The 21,203-nt window shown below is 42.5% G+C and overlaps 1 protein-coding gene across 3 annotated transcripts in view; it reads right to left on the bottom strand.

The window, feature by feature from the left end:
- The window catches only part of dcc (DCC netrin 1 receptor), a 1,425,388-nt gene that overhangs the window by 1,265,457 nt on the left and 138,728 nt on the right, over positions 1–21,203 (bottom strand). The window lies entirely within an intron of this gene.

Below are 21,203 nucleotides of genomic sequence, written 5' to 3'. Positions count from 1 at the left end.
ACTCTTTTGTGCCAGTGAAAAAAAATTCCTACAAATCCATTTGAATATTTTACAATTAATGAACACAAAATAATTATTTGCATAATTATTCACCCCCTTGAAGACAGTATTTAGTAAATGCATCTTTGGCAGCAATTACAGCCTTGAGTCTGTGTGGATAGGTCTCCATCAGCTTTGCACATCCGGACACTGCAATTTTTCCACATTCTTCTTTACAAAACTGCTCAAGTTCTGTCAGATTGCATGAGGATCATGAGTGAACAGACATTTATAAGTCCAGCCACACATTCTTGGATTGAGGTCTGGACTCTGACTTGGCCACTCCAGGATATTAACTTTGTTGTTTTTAAGCCATTCCTGTGTACCTTTGGCTTTATGCCTCTGGTCATTGTCTTGCTGGAAAACAAATCTTCTCCCAAGTCACAGTTCTCTTGCAGACTGCACCAGGTTTTCCTCCAGGATCTCCCCATATTTTGCTGCATTCATTTTACCCTCTACCTTCACAACCCTTCCAGGGCCTGCTGCAGTGAAACATCCCCACAGCATGATGCAGCCACCACCATGCTGCACGGTAGGGATGGTGTGTTTTTGATGATGTGCGATGTTTGTCTGACACCAAACATAGCGTTTAGCCTGATAGCCAAAAAGATCAGACCTTCTTCCAGTTGACTTCGGAGTTTCCCACATGCCTTCCGGCAAACTCTAGGCATGATTTCATGTGAGTTTTTTTCAACAGTGGCTTTCTCTTTGCCACTCTCTCATAAAGCTGTTACTGGTGAAATACCCAGTCAATAGTTGTTGTCTGAACAATCTCTCCCATCTCAGCTACTGAAGCTTGTAACTCCTCCAGAGTTTTTATCGGTCTCTTGGTGGCCTCCCTCACTAGTCCCCTTCTTGCACAGTCACTCAGTTTTTGAGGACAGCCTGCATTAGGCAGATTTACAGCTGTTCCATATCATTTCCATTTCATGATGATTGCCTTAACTATACTCCAAGGGATATTCAGTGACTCTGAAATTTTCTCGTATCCATCTCTTGACTTGTGCTTTTCAATAACCTTTTTATGGAGTTGCTTGGAGTATTCTTTTGTCTTCATGGTGTAGTTTTTGCCCAGATACTGATTCACCACCATTTGGACCTTTCCGATCCAGGAGTAATTTTACTACAATCACTTAAAACACCTTGACTGCACACAGGTGATCTCCATTTAACTAATTATGTGACTTCTAAAACCAATTGGCTGCACCAGTGATGATTTGGTATGTCATATTAAAGAGAGTGAATACTTACGCAATCAAATATTTTTTTATATTCCTAATGAATTTAGATGAGCTTGTAGAGATCTGTTTTCACTTTGACACGAAAGTGTCTTTTTCTGTTGATCAGTGTCAAAAAAGTCAAAATAAATCTACTGTGATTCAATGTTGTAAAACAATAAAACATGAAAACTTCCAAGGGGGGAGGGGGTGAATACTTTTAATTGGCACTATATACCATCTTGAAATTCATTTTCTTTCAAGCATTTACAGGAAAATGAAGAAATGCAATAGAACTGATGAAAAAAATTATACATTGATTGACGATCAACCAATGTGCAAAAGAAGACAAAGTGTGTAAATAAAAAAGAAATAATACTGAGAACATGAGTTGTAGAGTCTTTGGAAGTGAGTCTATAGGATTGTGGAATCAGTTCAGTGTGGTGGTGAGTGATGTTATCCACGCTGGTTTGGGAGCCTGATGGTTGCGGGGGAGTAACTGTTTCTGTAGCTGGTGCTGTGGGTCCTGATCTATGTCCCTGAGGTGTGGGAAGAAGTGAAACATCCAGGGGAAAGCATACAGACATGAGACTGAGCGGATTCCAAACAGGCAGCTGTCAGGACTGAAGCCAGGTATCTGGAGCCGTGAGACTGCAGCGCTATCTTCTGTACCACTCTCCGAAACAACCAAGTGTTCCTGTGATGCTCTGCACTCAATGGACTCTCTAAAAATCTCCTGTGGCTGCTGAGTGCAACTCCTGTGACTGAGGTGTGTGTGCTTCGTTCTCCTTTCTTTGACATCCTCATCCTGAATCTTCTTAAATGCAATTAATCTAAATGCTCAGTTACATAAACTGGTAATTTCTTGGTTCTTGGCACAGCTAATGACAGACACGCTGAGTATTCACTGCATATTCCAATTTTGTTTTGGAGTTTCATACTTGAGTCAGGCAGGCAATCCCAGTGCTCAGCATGGAAGTTCCGACTGACTGTAACACTAATCTACTCCTGGAGATATCATCATGTGAGTCCATCCCCAACCAAAGTGTTCATTTTACCCTTAATTCCAAAACCAAAAAAAAACAACTCTTTTTCCTATCCTTTGATTTTTTTCAGCATGTTTGTAGCAGCAGGTTTCAAGAAATTCATCGCGATTTCCAGGAAATTACAGATGCAATTATAAAGAAGGTACGACAGAAGTTATATTTCTTTAGGAGTTTGAGGAGACTTGGTATGTCCCCAAAGACTCTCGCAAATTTCTACAGATGTACTGTGGAGAGCATTTTAACTGGTTGCATCACTGTTTGCTATGGAGGGGAGACTGCACAGGACCAGAAAAAGATGCAAAAAGTTGTAAACACAGTCAAATCCATCATGAGAACTAGCCTCCCCAGCATCCAGGATATCTTCAAAGAGAATGTCTCAAAAAAGCATCATCCATCATTAAGGACCCCCATGTTCTCTTCTCATCGCTGCCTGAAGACACACACTCAATAGGTTCAATAGGTACGTTTAATGTCAGAGGAACGTATACAATATACATTCTGCAATTCTTTTCTTTTGTAAACATCCATGAAAACAGAGGAGTGCTCCCCCCCCAACTCCCCCCCACACACACAAGCAGCAGCAAGGAAACAATCCCGCCCCATGCCCCCATCCCCTCAATGATTCAGGAACAGTTTCTTCCCCTCCACCATGAGATTTCTGAACAGATAATGAACCCATGAACATTACCTCGCTATTTTTCCCTCTCCATTTGCACAACTTATTTAATTTTTATATATTCCTCATTGTAATTTATAGTCATTATTATTATGTTTTGCAATGTACTGCTGCTATTAAACAACATATGTCTGTGATATTAAACCTGATTCTGATTTAGATTGTGCACCTTGAACATTGTTTCGTTTGGTGGTATACATGTGTACAGTTGAATGACAAGAAGTTTGAACTTGAGCGTCCAAACAAAGCATTAACTTTATCCTTACTTACAAAACAAAAAAAAACTTTTTTACCTTTGTATTTTTCTCGCTATTTTATAGGAAGCAGGTTTAAATAAATTTATCATTAATTCCAGGAAATTCCAAGACAAATTCACTGGACAGATAGTGAGCCCAGCTGCAATGATCATATGTGAAGGCCTTTGCCCCACATCTAACACTTGAAAAGATTCATAATCCGGTGAGAGAAATTCTTCCATGTGAAGGGAAGATTTGTTATGCCAAATTTATGCACCACAAAGAAATTTGGCATGTCCCCGTCAACCCTTACTAACTTTTATCAATGCACTGTAGAAAGCTTCCCATCTGAATATATAACAGCATTGTGAGGTAAGTGTTCTGCAATGGACACAAGCTCAACATATCACAGAAACAGCCTCCTCTCTGTAGATTCTGGATTCTGTCTATACTTCTTGCTGGCTCAATTAATCAAAAAAAAAACCCTAACCACAGACTTTTTCTCTTCTCCCTCTCCCAAAGACTCAAAAACGTAAAAGCACGTACCACAAGACTCAAGGATGGTTTCTACCCCACTGCTGCCAGAATCTTGAGCAGACCTCTTGTACAATAAGATCGGAATCAGGTCTATTATCACTGACATGTGTTGCGAAATTTGCTATTTTGCAGCAGCAGTACAGTGCAGGACATTAAAAAATTACTGTAAGTTACTGTAAGAAATATACAAAATTAAATCGTGCCAAAAGGCAGCAAAATAGTGAGGCTGTGTTCACTGGTACAGGGACTGTTCAGAAGTATGATAGCGGAGGGGAAGAAGCTGTTGCTAAAACGCTGAGTTTATGTGCATCCTCAGGCTCCCGTACCTCGCCCTGACGGTCTTGTGATCTTACAATCTACCTTGTTATGATCTTGCAGCTTCTTGTTTACCTGCACTGCACTTTTTCTGTACTTTTTACACTTCATTCTACATTCTGTTTTTTTTTACCTTGTTCTACCTCAATGTACTGTGTAATGACGTGATCTGTATGAACAGTACGCAGGGCAAGCTTTTCAATGGAGTTCAGTATATGTGACAATAAAAAACCAAATCCAATAGCAGCGTCAAACTATTAAGCCCTCTCAGAATGTGTTCTTAATATAAAACACAGAACAGTGCAGCACAGTACAGGCCCTATGGCCCACAATGTTGTGCTGACATTTTAACCCACTCTGAGATCTCCCCTCCTACACAGCCCTCCATTTTGTCAAGAGCATGAGTTGTAGAAACCTTAAAGTGAGTTTGTAGGTTGTGGAATTAGCTCAGTGTTGAGGTGAAGTTATCCCCTCTCATTCAAGAGCCTGATGGCTGAGGGATAATAACTGTTCCTGAATCTTCAGTGCCCCATCACTTGAGCTATTCCCATTGAATTAGACTCATTTTCAAGGACTTTTCATCTCAAGTTCTCAATATTCATTGCTTATTTATTTATTATTATTATTTCTTTTTTTTCTCTTTCTTTTAGCATTTGCGCAGTTTGTTTTTTTTTTGCACATTGATTGTTGGCCCATCATGTTGGATGCAGTCTTTCATTGGCTCTGTTGTGTTTCTTATATTTACTGTGTATGCCCACAGGAAAATAAATCACAGGGTTGTATAGGGTGACATATATACACTTTGACAATAAATTTATGTTGAACTTTGTGGGATGCAATGAGACTTCTCTAACTTACCTTCAAAGCAGGCACATCACTCCTTAAATAAAGAGACAAGAACAATGAACAATGTTCGAAGTATACTCTCGCCAAAGCCCTGTACAACTGCAGCAATGGGGCAATATTGCCTGGATTTAGCCTGCTTTGGGAACAACCTCTTGGGAAGGCATTTGACAGGAAAAATGTTCATTTGCCAGAAATGATTCCTTCTCCTTGACAAGGACAAAAACTCTTTCAGATTTATAATTGGGTTTTTAGATTGTGGACTAAATTACCACAGAGCCATTGATGCAAAGACTGCAATATCATTTAAATGGAAATTGAAGAAGTATTTGAAAATGAAGTATTTAAAGGGTTTAGGAAAACGATGGGGATGGAGGGATCTCGTCAGTGGTAAGGCAGGGGGAATGTTCCAATCTCAGGAGACAAAATAGAGTCATAGAGAGATATAGTGGAAAGAGGTCTGTGACAAATATCAACTTCCAATTTTACACTAAACCTCCATTAATCCCATGATTTTCAAGCTTCCTTTATTTGCATTAAGCCTGCCGGATTCAACCACTTCCCTACACACTCAGGGCATTTACGGTGGCCAGCCAGCGCATCTTTTGAAAGTGGCAGGAAACTGAAGCACCCAGGAGAAACCCACATGTTAACAGGGAGAGAGTACAAACTCTTTATAGACAGCAACGGGAATTGAACCCAAGTGGTTGACCTGTAATAGTGTTGCACTAACCACTATGCTGCCATACCATCACAATATTTTGGGCAGTCTTAATAGAGGAGAGCAGAACAATTATTACCGAGCAATAGGCAATAAGACCATGAGACATGGAAGCAGAATTAGGCCATTCAGCCCATTGAGCCTGTTCCACCATTCCATGATAGCTGATTTTTTTAATCCATTTCTCCTACCATTTCTCCTATTTCTCTGTGTAACCTTGATGCCTTGATTAAACAAGAGCCTATCAATCTCTGCTTAACTGCTATGCTGGGGTGTATGGGGTGTCAGGGAGGGGTAGCACCTCTGGTGGGGGAACATGTCTCATCCTTTTCAAGGCGGTTAGTCCACCTTTGGTCCCCACCTGGTACCCAGCTCTCACCTGTGGCTCCCCGTAGCTGTTTGCATGCGACAGCGGCCACACCCCGGGCAACGGCTTCAACAAGCCGGCTAAACCAGGTGAGGGTAGCCGACGGGTCTCAAACACTCAGTGAGATAGGGAGTTGCCTATCCCAGCATGTGAAGGCAGACTCCGGCGGATTGAGCAGATGAGACCAATGGAAGGTCCAACAGTCAAGAAGACGGTCTCTGCAAGTGTCATGGAATGTATAGAGCAGGACAAGACACAGAAGGCATCCTGGTCATCCACTACGCCTAGTCCCATCTCCAGCCATCTCGACTCTTGTCTTGCCACTGGACCCAGATGGGAATTGGGAAGAGAGAGTGAGGCTGACGCTGCGCAACTCTCCCTCACTTAAATCCAAATCACGCGCTAGTCTCGACACCATCACAATGGTGTCGAGGTCCTCATCGACGTCGACGATGGACAAACACGACTGCTACGCTACTGTGGGGTGCCATGGTAGTGTAGTGGTTAGCGCAACTCTGCTACAGCTCGGAGCATTCCAGAGTTCCGAGTTCAGTCCCGGCACCAACAGGAAGAAGCTTGTACATTCTTCCCATAAACCACATAGACTTCCCCCGGGTGCTCCAGTTTCCTCCCACAGTCCAAAGGCGTACCGATTGGTAAGTTAACTGGTCATTATAAACCGTTCCGTAATTTGGTTCAGGTTAATATAAATGGGTTACTGGGCGTCGCGGCTGGTTAAGTTGGGAAGGGCCTGTTCCATGATTATCTCTAAATAAAATAAATAAAGATAATATACCCAATGACTTGGATGCCACAGCCACCTGTGGTGATGAATCAAGATTCTTCAATGTCATTTGTAGTATGCAAGTGTAAAGGAGAATGAAATAATTGTTACTCCGGGTCCAATGCAGCACAAAAAAACACAATAAGATAAACACCACGATAATATTTTTTAAAAAACACAACATATATAAACACATAAGATTCCACAAAGTGACGCTGGGCACAGGAGTGTCTGCATGTAAAGTGACTGACTTGATAAAGTAGTGGTGGTTGGGGGTGTGGAGAGGTGGGTTAGAGGGCAGAGGTGTCGGTCAGCCTCTCTGTTTGATGTAAGTAACTGTTTATGAGTTTGGTGGTCCTGCCGTGGTTGCCGCGTAGCCTCCTCCCTGATAATGTTCTTGGATAGGCTACACCACACAATCACATTTATCACAAACGCTGGCCACGACTAATGTTGTCTCCCAACTCCTCAGACATTCCTGTTCGTAAAGCAGCAAACGGTACAAATGACTCGAGCGGAGTCAAATGAAGCAGTCATTACCACAGGACACACATAACACAGGCAGCAGGGTAACAAGAATCATTTGTGCTCAGGCAATATCTCCAAGGTGGAGCAGCAACACATCTTCCGTCTAGGTAGTCTCCAACCTGATGGCATGAATATTAATTTCTCCAACATCTGGTAATTTTTTCCCTCCCTCTTCTCTCTTCTTCTAGTCCCTATTCTGGCCTCTGACCTCTTCTCCTCACATGCCTATCAGTCTCTCTGGTGTCCATTCTCCTTCCCTTTCTCGCATGGTCCACTCTCTTCTATAAGAAGCCTTCTTCTTCAGCCTTTACCTTTTCTACCTATCACCTGTCAGCCTCTTATTTCATCCCCCTCCCCCACTCACCTGGCTCCACCTATCACCTTCTAGCACATCCTCCTTCCCCTACCCCACCTTCTTATTCTAGATGCTTCCCGCTTCCTTTCCAGTCCTGATGAAGGGTCTCATCTTGAAACGTCACCTGTTTATTTCCCTCCATGGATGCTGCCTGACCTGTTGAGTTCTTCCAGCATTTTATGTGTGTTGCCCAAGATTTCCAGCGTCTGGTGAATCTCTTGTGTTTAACATCTTCAGGTTGCCCAGCAGTCCTTCTCAACTCCACCACCACTTTTCCTCAAAGTATTTTAATCATAATTATTGTTAATCTAAAATGATGCCATGTTTTCTATGACATACTTAATCCCAGCTACAACATAGTTTCAGGTTGTTACTTGCTGTGAGCGATAAACCTCAGCCATGCAACCACCCCCCCACCCCGACTCTCAGAAGACCCAACACGGAGACATTATATGCGCTCTCATCCACCTGCCGCCAATTTTCTGAGCTGACATGTAATCGTACATTGATTGCACAATCACATGTTTTCGTTATTTTCATTTTTTTTCTTTTTTCAATGTCAATTATGAGAACCATAGAACATAGAACAGTGCAGGCAATCTGGCCCACGATGTTGGGTCGACTTTTTAACCTACTCTAGGATCACTCTAAACCTTCCCTCCTACGTAACCCCTCTATTTTTCTATCACCCATGTGCAATTCTATTGATTTTTATAGGAGCACCAACAAGAGTATCCTGACCAGCTGCATCACTGCCTGGTATGGAAATTAAAACATGGAACAGTATAGCACAGGAACCTGATATTTGGCCCATAATGTTGTGACAAACCAGCTAAAAAGCAAATCAAACACTAATCCCTCCAACCTACACCATGTCCATATTCCTCTATCTTCCTTACACCCATGTTCCTATCCAAACGTCTCTTAAAGGCCTCTAATGTATTTGCCTCTACCACCACAGCAGGCATCCATAATGCTCTGAATAAAAAACTTACCCCTCTCACCTTTAATCCATGCCCCCGGGTAGCAGACATTTCCAACCTGGGATATAGATACTTTCTGTCCACTCTGTCTCTGCCTCTCATAACCTTTCGACCTCCAGCAGATCTCCTATCAGCCTCTGTCGTTCCAAAGAAAACAACCCAAGTATATCTAGATCTTGTGATTTTAAGGCATCTGACCACAAGTCCCTACAAAGGATTACGAGGACTGTGAGAGGATTATTGACTCTCTCTCCCATCCATCAGACGTATTTATCAGAAGTGCCGCGTACGCAGGGCCCTTAGCATTGTCAATGATCCCTCTCCTCCGTCCCACAATCACTTTGGCCCCCTACCATCAGGGAGGAGGTACCATAGTTTTTAAGACAAGAATTGTTAGGATGGGAAACCACTTCTGCCCCCAGGCTGCAAGACTACTGAACTCCCTGCCACCACCCAGGTCTCATCACATATGAAGCACCAGTGGCATAGTGCTCTTTACTTTTTAACCTCTGTCGTAAATGCACCTTATTATCTGTTAAGTTATTGGTGGGAATATTACTTTAAGAGTTGTGTGTAAGTTATATTAACTTTGTTGTGCACCTTGGTCCAGAAGAACATTGTTTCATTTGATGGTATACATGTGTATGGTTCAATGACAACAAACTGAACTTGAACTTAAATGTCCCTAATGTATCAGCCTGTACCACAGCCCTGCAGGGTATTCCACACACTCACCACTCTCTGAGTTCAACACCAATGACAGTTGCCTCTACACGATGGCAATAAGGTAGTTTCTAAACCAAGTTCCTCCAGCATTTTATGTGTGTTTTGCACAGTCCTCCTTCCAATTCTTTCTTTTGCACTTCCACCACACTGGAAGTTTCAGGGAAATCACTCACTACTGAGTCAAAATTACAAAAGTGCCCGCAAATTAAAAGTTGTTGCTGAATAGGCTTCCATCATCCTTATAGGCAGCATAAGTCATGACTACTGAGGAGTCGCAGCAATCAATGATATTAAAGAGTCAGAAGAACAGAATTACTGCGATCAAGATTACGGTTATAGACTTTAAAAAATGGAACAGTCATCAAAACTACCGTGCAGAATCAATTTTCTCCACATTCATTTAACAATCTATTTTAAAATATCCACGAATATCCATTTAAAGATAGTCGTAGTGTCAGACCCTTCAGCTCATCTAATCTGTGGCAAACTGTTATCCTCCCAAGTCCCATTGACCTGCACCTGGATCACAGCTCTCCATACCCCCCCATCCACGTATTTATACAAACTTCTCTTAAACGTCAAAATCAAACCCATCTCCACCACTTCCACTTGCAGATCGTTCCATAGTCTCGCCACCCTCAGTGTGAAGAAGTTTCCCCTCAGGTTCCCCTGAAACATTTTACCTTTCACCCTTCACCCATGATCTGTAGTTGTAGTCTCACCCAAACTCAGTGGAAAAAGCCTGCTTGTGTTGTTTACCCAGTCTATACCCCTCATTCTTCTACACTCCAAGGAATAAAGTCCTAATCTATTCAGCCTTTTTCTGTAACTCAGGTACTCAAGTCCCTGAAATATTCTTGTAAATTTTCTCTGTACTCTTTCAATCAAAGATATCGAAGTTTTCATTATTAAAGGGTTTGGTGTTATAAAAACAATTACCCAATGACTTTCAAATCTCTTACTAGCTCTTCTTTCAGTTAGTCCTGATGAAGGGTCTTGGCCCGAAATGTCGACTGTACCTCTTCCCAGAGATGCTGCCTGGCCTGCTGCGTTCACCAGCAACTTTGATGTATGTTACCCAATACATGTTGCCACACAGTAACCACCTTGGTGTTGGTTTAAGGAACATTAAATGGTTGACGATATGCTTTCATTATTGTCTACCATGCAATTATACAATCGGCTGCATCCCAGGTGTTGGCATAAGCCTAGTGGTGGCAAGGTAGTGTGTGGGGTGGCGCAGTATTGCAGCAGTTAGTTTAACTCTGAACAACACCATTGATTGGGGTTCAATTCTCACTACTATCAGTAAGGAGTTTGTACGTTCTCCCCATGACGGCGTGGGTTTCTTGGGTTGCTCTGGTTTCCTCCGATATTCCAAAGAGAGTCAGGGGTTGGGGTTAGTAAGTTGTGGCCATGCTATGTTGGCATCTGAAGCATGGTGACACTTGGTTGTTGTCCCCACTGTATTTTCGGACTGTGTGGGTTGTTGATGCAGTTCACCATCTGTAAGTACATATGCATTTTATTCCATATCTGTTCTTTAATCTCTAACTTTTATTTTTATATAATTCTTTATAGGGCAGCATGGTAGCATGGTGATTAGCACAATGCTTTACAGTACCAGTGACCCAGGTTCAATTCCCACAGTTACTTGTAAGGTGTTTTGTACCTTCTCCCCATGACCATGTGAGTTTTCTCCCGGTGCTCTCGTTTCCTCCCACGGTCCAAAGCTGTATTGGTTGATAGGTTAATTGGTCGTTGTAAACTGCTCTCTGATTGGGCTGGGGTTTAAATCAGGTGTTGGTGAGCAGTGTGGCTCGAAGGGCCAGAAGGGCCTATTCTGCATTGTATCACAATAAATAAAAATAAATATATACATGTGACCAATAAAGCCAATCTTAATCTTAGTTAACTACAATAAACCATAGGAAGACATAGGAGCAGAATTAGGCCATTCAGCCAGTCAAGTCTGCTCCACCATTCTGATTTATTATCCATCTCAACCTCATTCCCCTGCCTTCTCCCCATAACCTTTGACACCCTGACTAATCTCCACTTTAAGTATACTCAATGTTTTGGCCTCCTTAGTCATCCGTGCCAATGAATTCCACAGGTTCACCATCCCCGGCTGAAGAAATTCCTCCTCGTCTCTGCTCTGTATATTACCGGACCAATAATTTGACACTGGAAAATTACTTCATCGGTCTAGCGCCCCTGTCCGAGCAAGCTGGAGTGTCTCTAACTGCTCCTCTCTCACTATCCGTGGAAAGTTGACTGAAATGTGCTCTGTCTAATCAGCTGTGAGGATTTGCCATTCACCTAACCTTTGCTCTTAGCCCTCAGCAGTAATCACCCCTAAGACTTACAGAAATCAGCTTCAGACCTTCAGTAGATTCATTAAAAAGTTGTCTTTAATGTTGTCATCATGAAATAAGCAGAGAGCAGACAAAATAAATGGTTCTGATTTCTAACCAGCATGCACAGCTAAGCAATTATTGGAACCTAAGTCGGATGATATTAATCTTCTCGTTGAATCAGAAATTACAGAACTTAGGGATCAATTGGCCCTTTGCACCTGTCTCTTTAGCAGAGGCATGGTAACTGAGCAGCTAGTGTAATGCTGTACAGCGCCTGTGATTGCGGTTCAATTCCCACCGCTACCTATAGGGAGTTCGTAACGTTTTGCCTGTGACCTCGTGGGTTTCCCCAAGGTGCTGCAGTTTTCTCCCACTGGACAAAGATGTATGGGTTATTCAGGGTTAGTAAATAGTGGGCTTGCACTGTTGGTGCCAGAAGCATGGCAAAACTTGCACATCAGCGACGTAAAGGATGCATTTCGCTGTATGTTTTGATGTAAATGTAATAATGCGGAGCTGGGAGATGGGCGCCTACTACATTTTAACCTTTAGCAAGATACATGCATCTAACATGGTGGCATAATGACAAGTGCCATTCACGAACCTGTACATATAGCCTCCAATGCGTTATGTAAATAACAAAGACATTTTTTATTCAAGCAATGTATTGACAATATCACTCAAATATTACAGAAATATTAAATACACAACATTCAACAATTTTTATTGATGTACCATCGAAAGCATCATATCCCAATGCAACACAGCTTGGTACAGCAACTGCTCTGCACGTGACTGCAAAAAATCCACAGAGAGTCACGGACATAACTCAGTACATCACAGAAATCAGACTCCCCTCCATGGACTCTGTCTACACTTCTTGCTGTCTCAGTGTAGCAACCGACAAAATCAAAGACCCTACCTTCTCTCATCTGGCAAGAGATACAAACCCTAAAAGCACGTTACCATCAAGGTCAAGGACAGCTTCTCTCCTGCTGTTAAAAGATTATTAAATGCTCTTGGTGTGATACGATGAATTCTTGACCTCACAATCTACCTCATTTTTGTCTACCTGCACGGCACTTTCCCTGTAAGTGTTACACTTCATTCTGCATTCTGTTATTGTTTTACCTTGCTCTACCTCAACGTAGAATCAGTCTGTATGAACAGTACTCAAGGCAACCTTTCCACTGGATCTCAGTGCATGTAACAATAATAAATCATGAGAGGTGGCGATAGAGGTATACAAAATGATAAGAGGCATAGATCATGTGAACAGACAGAGACTTTTTCCCAAGGCAGAAATGGCTAATATAAATGGGCATAATTTTAAGGTGGGTGGTGATATGTCTCTACCAAAGGAGGTGTAAGGTGCTCCTTCCCTCCACTAGCCTACAGGTCACCCTTGGGGCAAAGTGTAGCACACGCTTAGCCCCTGATCAGGGTCACTTGAAGCCACGGGAGCAGGTGGTGGATGGTCGTATGAACAACTGGTGCATATCACAGTTCCTAGTTATGTGACCATTGATGCCGGGCAGACAATCTCTGAAGAGTATTGATAATGACTGGGGTCACCCATCTGTGAACACTCTGCCTAGAAGGCGGGAATGGCAAAACACTTTGCAGAAACATTTGCCAAGAACAATCAGAGTCAATGACCATGATCACCCACGTCATATAACATGGCATATAATAATGATGATGATGATAATTTTAAGATGATTAGAGTAAAGTATAGGGGGAATGTCAGAGGTAAGGTTTTTTTTTACACGAGTGGATGGTGTGTGGAATGGGTGGTGGAGGAGGCAGATATATTAGGGACATTTAAGAAACTCTCAGATAGACACATAGATGGAAGGAAAATGGAGGGGTATGCGTGAGGAAAGGATTAGATTGATCTTAGAGTAGGTTAAAAGGTTGGCACAATTTTGTGGGCCCAAAGGCCTGCATTGTGTTGGAATGTTTTATATTCTGTTAAGGGTCAGAGCTGTCTCTATTTCCTGAGGAGACTGAGGTCCTTTAACATCTGCCGGATGATGCTGAGGATGTTCTACGAGTCTGTGGTGGCCAGTGCTATCATGTTTGCTGTTGTGTACTGGGGCAGCAGGCTGAGGGTAGCAGACACCAACAGAATCAACAAACTCATTCGTAAGGCCAGTGATGTTGTGGGGATGGAACTGGACTCTCTGACGGTGGTGTCTAAAAAGAGGATGCTGTCTAAGTTGCATGCCATCTTGGTCAATGTCTCCCATCCACTACATAATGTACTGGTTGGGCACAGGAGTACATTCAGCCAGAGACTCATTCCACTGAGATACAACACAGAGCGTCATAGGAAGTCATTCCTGCCTGTGGCCATCAAACTTTACAACTCCTCCCTTGGAGGGTCAGACACCCTGAGCCGATAGGCTGGTCCTGGACTTATTTCATAATTTACTGGCATAATTTACATATTACTATTTAACTATTTATGGTTCTATTACTATTTATTATTTATGGGCAACTGTAACGAAAACCAATTTCCCCCTGGGATCAATGAAGTATGACTATGACCATGACTAATCAATACAATTGAATCATCCAATACAACTCAGAACAATTAGCAATAGATTTGAAAACAAAATTCTTGATGTTCTTTAGTTTCTTCATCAGCCACCTTCTGCCCATCAGTGAAGAGACAGCAATAAACACAAAATGCTGGAGGAACTCAGCAGGCCAGGAAGCATTGATGGTAAAAAGTACAGTCAACGGAACTTTTTTCATAGGTGCTGCCTGACCTGCTGAGTTCCTCCAGCATTTTGTGTGTGTTGCTCGGATTTCCAGCACCTGCAGATTTTCTCTTGTTAGTGAAGAGTTAGCACTGCCCACAGTGGTTCATCAGTTACACGTACGCTGCTCAGATTCGGGTGACCTTGCAGCCCAGCCACCATCTGCTCTGAAGGTGAGCTCCACCCACCCTACAAAGTTCAAAGTTCAAGGCAAATTCAGAATCAGGTTTACTATCAGTGGCATATGTCATGAAGTTTGTTACTATGCGGTAATAGTACATAATAAAAACTGAAAGTTACAGCATGTGTGTGTGTATATATATAAAATTAAATAAGTAGAGTTAAAACAGAAAGTAGTGAGGTACTATTCATGAGTTCAATGTCCATTCAGAAAACTGATGGCAGAGGGGAAGAAGCTGTTCCTGAAATATTGAGTGTGTGTCTTCAGGCTCCCAATGAGAAAAGGCCATGTCCTGGGTGATGGAGATGCTTTAATGATGGATACTAACTTTTGGAGGCAGCATTCCTTGGAGGTGTCTGAGATGCTAGGGAGGCTATTGTTCATGATGGAGCTGGCTGAGTTTATTAGTTTCAGCAGGTTAGTTCGATCCTGTGCAGCAGCAGCTCCCTACCCCACCCATCCCAGACATCCGTAGAAATTCATGTGTCTTTGGTGACATACCAAAGCTCCTCAAACTCCTAATGAAATATAGCCACTGCCGTGTAATACTTCAATAATAAATTTATTATCAATTTATGTTGCCATATACTACATTGGGATTCCTTTCCCCATGGGCATTCGGTCCTGGTCATCTCCCTGCAGGAAAGTTATTAATAAGATTTAAAGAGTGTGGAGAGCAAATACAGGGATGTTGCCAGAACTTGAGGACCAGTGTTACAGGGAGAGGTTGAATAGGTTAGAATTTTATTCCCTAGGACATAGAAGACTGTGGGAAGATTTGATAGAGGTTTACAAAATTATGAGGGGTACAGTTAGGGTAAATGCAAGCAGGCTTTTTCCACTGAAGCTGGGTGAGACTTCAACCAGAGGTCATGGATTAAGGGTGAAGGGTGAATTGTTTAAGGGGAAACTTCTTCACTCAGAGAGGGTGGAGAGACTATGGAATGAGCAGCTGTTCACAAGGTGGGGGTGTGGGGTTGATTTTAGCATTTAAGAGATAGTTGCATAAGTACACGGATGGGAAGGGTATGGAGGGCTTTGGTCTGGATGTATCAATGGGACCAGGCAAATTAATGGTTAAGTACAGGCTGGATGGGCCAAAAGGCCTGTTTCTGAGCGATAATGTTCTCTGACTCTTGTCACGTGTACATCAAAACATCAAAACATACACGGGTTGCCATGGTAGCACAGCAGTTAGTGCAACATTATTACAACTTAAGGCATTGGAATTCAGGGTTCACTTCCATAAGAACGTATATACGTTCTTCCCATGACTGTGTGGGCTGTGGGAGGAAACGGGGGACCCGGAGGAACCCTCATTTTCATGGAAGAATGTAGAAACTCCCTACCGATAGCGATGGAAATTGAACACAGATCGCTAGCACTGTAAAACTTATGCCAGCTGCTACACTACTATGCCATTGTTTTAGAGGGAAAAATAAAGAAATACAATCGAAATTATGAAAAACTACACACAAAGACCGGTAAACAACCAATGTACAAACGAAGACAAACTGTGCAAATAAAAAAATACCCAGAACATGAGTTGTGAAGAATTCTTGAACCCAAGTCCACAGGTTGTGGGATCAGTTCAGTGCTGAGGTGAGTGAAGTTATGCATGCTAGTTCAGAAGCCTGATGGTTGAGGGGTAATAACTGCTCCTGAACCTGGTTGTGTGGGTCCTGAGGCTCCTGTACTTCCTTCCCAATGGCAGCAACAAGAAGAGAGCATGGCCTGGAAGGTGGGGGTCCTGCTTTCTTGGGGCACCGCTCCTTTTTGAATGTACTCAACACATCTACTTTGACAATAAATTTTACTTTGAGTTTGACTTTGGCTGAATATGCCTGGTGACATTGTGATTTGGTGTTTGAAGTTTTCTTTGTGATTTTTTTTGTTTCTCGCTCCTTTTCTTTTGCCATTCATGTGACTGGTTCTCTTTTTTTTGCATGTTGGAGGTCTGAAGTTTTCTTTGAACGTGTTCCATGGTTTTCTTTGTTTTGTGGTTGTCTGTGGCAAGACAGATCTCTGGGCTGTATACTGCATACAAACTTTGATAATAGATGTACTTTGTATCTTTGACTTTGAAAGGTCAATTATAGTAGAAGATTTAAAAGGGTGTTATCCTTATTCTAGCTTCTTCCCCTTCCCTTTTAGTCCTAATGAAGGGTCTTGGCTCGAAATATTTGGGGACAAGGAGGGGGGTGGTGGAGGGTGTGGAGTCTGGAACTCAGTTCCTGATGGAAGAGATAACCTTCAGCATTTTGAAACAACTCTGTGTAAGCATGAGTGAATAACAACTGTCGAGCTGAGAAACAGAATTAGATTTTAGATCTGTTTTTGATCACCATGGAGGTGATGTGATAAATAACATATTATCAGGTTGTTAACTTCATAATGCGATGATTTTATGAAAGAAAATTCAATAAAATGTAGATGGAGCATCCAGTGGAACAACAGCCTACCGCATTTGAATTTCTCACAGGAACCATTAATCTGCTTTCTTTCTCCCATGATCAAAGTTCAATGTAAAATTATTATCAAAGTACATACAGTAGATTCTGGTTAATTGGGCCATTGGTTCATTGGGGCAGCCGCTTATTTGGGACAATACTTAAAGAACAAAAACTAATTGAGAAAATATCCAGGATTCCCTTCATTTATTTGGGGACACCATCACACTGAATTGGAATAGGAGACTGTTACCGAACAGTTTCTAACTAGCGTCAGTCGTGTGCACTTGTGTAGCCATTGGACACTACATTGTGCTTAGAGCAAATGGTTTTTAAATCGCATTAGCTGTATGTGTTTCTGTTCAAGCTTGGAGATGACAGAAACACCCGGGAGTGGAAAAAAATGACTTCACTACTTGAACAAGTTAGGACCTACAAAGAATTTGAAGGCATTGACAATCATCTTGAATGGTATAATGAAAATGAAGATTTCGAGGATACAATCATCGAAGGCATTCTTTATGAAAGCAGTCTATTGTCTGCACTGATTTTGGTAAGTTACAGTCAATCAAAAGAACATGGCAGTGTACACAGAATGAATTCCTCTGCCAATAACAATTATGAATGAATACAGCTTTATAGCAGTCCTGAAGAAGAGCCTCGGCCTGAAATGTCAACAATGTATTTATTTCCATAGATGCTGCCAGAGCTGCTGAGCTCCTCCAGCATTTTGTGTGTGTTGCTCTGGATTTCCAGTTTCTGCTGACTTTCTCGTGTCGGTGTTATTCTAACGTTCTAAATTTCATTTAAATACATGACTTGTTTGTTACACAGTTAAACAGTAATTTGTCTTTTTTATACTTGTAAAAACTATTCAAGTAATGCCAGGGCACCATGGTCATGTAACAGTTAGCACAATGCAGTTACAGCTCAGGGCACTGGAGCTCGGAGTTCACTTCCCGCGTCCTCTGTAAGGAGTTTGCACATCCTCTCTGGGTTCTCTCCAGATGGTGCAATTTCCCACAAACCAAAGGCGGACCGGTTGATAGGTTAATTGGTCATTTAAATTGTCCCATGCTGAGGCCAGGGTTAAATCAGTAGATTGCTGGGCATAGGGCTGAAAGGGCCTGCTCCTGTATATCTAAATAAGTAAAATAAATTAAATTTCCACTTAACTTTGGCTATTTGGGGCAGCCACTTAATTGGGCCAAAATGTACTGATCCTGATGTGTCCCAGTTAACTAGAATCCACTGCATTTTTAATTGTGTTGTAGGTGACCTTGAACTGGACACATTGTTGGAAATGTTGTTTCACTACCCACTTTCACTCACCAAAGAAAGTCAACACAATTAAGGGAACATTACGCTGAAGGTCAAACTAAATGTTTAATTAAATAGATTTTTATTCAGTCTTCCACAGACAGGTCTAACCTTTTCTCTTCAGGCATTGTTTTACAAAGGGACTGTGGAGGGGGAAAGGATGGGAAGCAAATAAAAATGACTTTGTCTATAAGTCCTGCCTTGAATGGGAAAACAAATCAAGGCCGAGGTGTAAAACAGACGCTACTTCAAAGGACAAAAGGAGGCGGCCGGGGTTGTCATTATTAGGCCGTGCTCTCTGGTGACCATTTTAAAGTGCACACACACTCTTCCCAACATGAAGAGGACTATTGTGTTCAGGGACAAAGCACAAAAGAACTGACTTCTGGACAGGCAGGGCAAGCAGAATGGACGTTGCACCTGCTGTCGTCTCCGGAGACCAGCAGCGAGAGTGTAAATGGTTGCCGGGTGGTGGTGTGGGAGGGGGGTACTTTTGAAGATTATAGTACAGAAAACAAATGTCCAGAAGGGCGGGCGGGGGGTGGGGGAAGTAAAAGGACTGGGTAACAGATGTCTATTCCCATGCTGAGGGCACAACCCATTCCCTCCTCCCTCAGCTCTGCGCTTTAGCGACAGGCAAACTGCTAAATCTGTCACTGGAAAGCAGTTTTCTCCCTGGGAATCCAAATCCCCAGTAATTCATTTTGCCCACAGCTGGGGACTAAAGTCCCTTGTGCCTGCAGGGTACAAATTCACAAAAGAAGGCAACAGAAGTCTTGGGTAATCAGTGTGCGCTGAATCAGTAAACGTACAATGTGAGCACATATAATGGACTCAAATCAGGACATATATTTCCAGAACTTATGCTCTTTTCTCAGTCATTAGCACAAGCCTAATTACTCTGATTAAATTAATCCAAATATCTGCTGTTCAAAGTGCAATAAATGTACCTAAAATAGTTAATTTTGCTGCAAAAATATACCCTAGCATTAGCACTGCAAATTAATAACAGTCTAATTAACATTCATTTTGAGAAGACTAGAATATAAAAACAAGGAGGTAATGATGAGGCTTTATAAGGCATTGGTCAGACTGTACTTGGAGTATTGCGACCAGTTTTGGGTCCCTTGCCTTAGAAAAGATGTGTTGGCTTTGAAGAGCATCTAGAGAAGACTCATAACAGTGATCCCAGGAATGAAAGGGTTAATGTATGAGAAGCACTTGGTTGTCTGGCCCTGTACTCACTACAGTTTGGAATAACGAGGGAATCTCATTGAAACCAAACAAATATTGAAAGGCCTAGACAGAGTGGATGAGGAGAAGATTTTTCCTATAGTCGGTGTGTCTAGGACCAGAGGGCACAGACTTAGAATAGGACGTCCCTTTAGAACAGAAATGAGGAGGAATTCCTATAGCCAGTGGGTGTTGAATCTTGGAATTCATTTCCAGGGAAGGCTGTGGAGGCCAGGTGATTGGGTATATTTAAAGCAGATATTGATAAATTAAGGGGAAGTAAGGGATATGGGGAAAAGACAGGTAGGTGGAGATGAGTCCATGGCCAGATCAGTCATGATCTTATTGAATGGCAGATCAGGCTCCACGGGCCAGATGGCCAACTCCTGCTCCAATTAATTATGATAGGTTCTTGATTAGAAAAGGTGTTAAATGTTATGGGGAAAAGGCAGGAGAATGGGGTTGAGAGGGAAAATAAATCAGACCGAATGGCAGAGAAGACTTGGGCTAAATGGGCTAATTCTGCTCCTAACAGGAATTCTGCAGATGCTGGAAATTCAAGCAACACACATCAAAGTTGCTGGTGAACGCAGCAGGCCAGGCAGTATCTCTAGGAAGAGGTACAGTCGACGTTTCAGGCCGAGTCCCTTCGTCAGGACTAACTGAAGGAAGAGTTAGTAAGAGATTTGAAAGTGGGAGGGGGAGGGTAGATCCAAAATGATAGGAGAAGACAGGAGGGGGAGGGATGGAGCCAAGAGCTGGACAGGTGATTGACAAAGGGGATGTGAGAGGATCACGGGACAGGAGAAAGACGGGAGGGGGGGAACCCAGAGGATGGGCAAGGGGTATAGTCAGAGGGACAAAGGGAGAAAAAGGAGAGTGAGAGAAAGAATGTGTGTATAAAAATAAATAACGGATGGGGTACGAGGGGGAGGTGGGGTATTAGGGGAAGTTAGAGAAGTCAATGTTCATGCCATCAAGTTGGAGGCTACCCAGACGGAATATAATGTGTTGTTCCTCCAACCTGAGTGTGGCTTCATCTTTACAGTAGAGGAGGCTGTGGATAGACATGTCAGAATGGGAATGGGATGTGGAATTAAAATGTGTGGCCACAGGGAGATCCTACTTTCTCGGGTGGACAGAGCGTAGGTGTTCAGCAAAGCAGTCTCCCAGTCTGCGTCTGGTCTCGCCAATATTCTGCTCCCGTGCCTTACGGTTTTATGGTCTAGTCTGATAAACAATACCCCCAGGAATTACAGTCTTAACCCCAGGTACAGCTTAGGTAATGAGCTCATGGGGAAATATACTACTGCAGAGGAGGACCCAGTTTTGAAAATCTCTTGGCCATCTTCTGTAATGACGTTTTAAGAAATTTACTGATAGCTTTCTGTAATGATCTTCCTTTCCCCTCATGGGGAAAATAGCAGCTGGATAATGCTGTGGTTAACGTAACACTTCACAACATCAGTGACACAAGCTGAGGATTCAATTCCTGCCACTGTCTGTGAGGAGTTCGCA

Source organism: Mobula hypostoma, chromosome 3, assembly GCF_963921235.1.
Source record: "Mobula hypostoma chromosome 3, sMobHyp1.1, whole genome shotgun sequence".
Classification (NCBI taxonomy): Eukaryota; Metazoa; Chordata; class Chondrichthyes; order Myliobatiformes; family Myliobatidae; genus Mobula; species Mobula hypostoma.
Note: the sequence above shows the minus strand (reverse complement) of the source record. Positions and strands in the feature narration are given on the sequence as shown.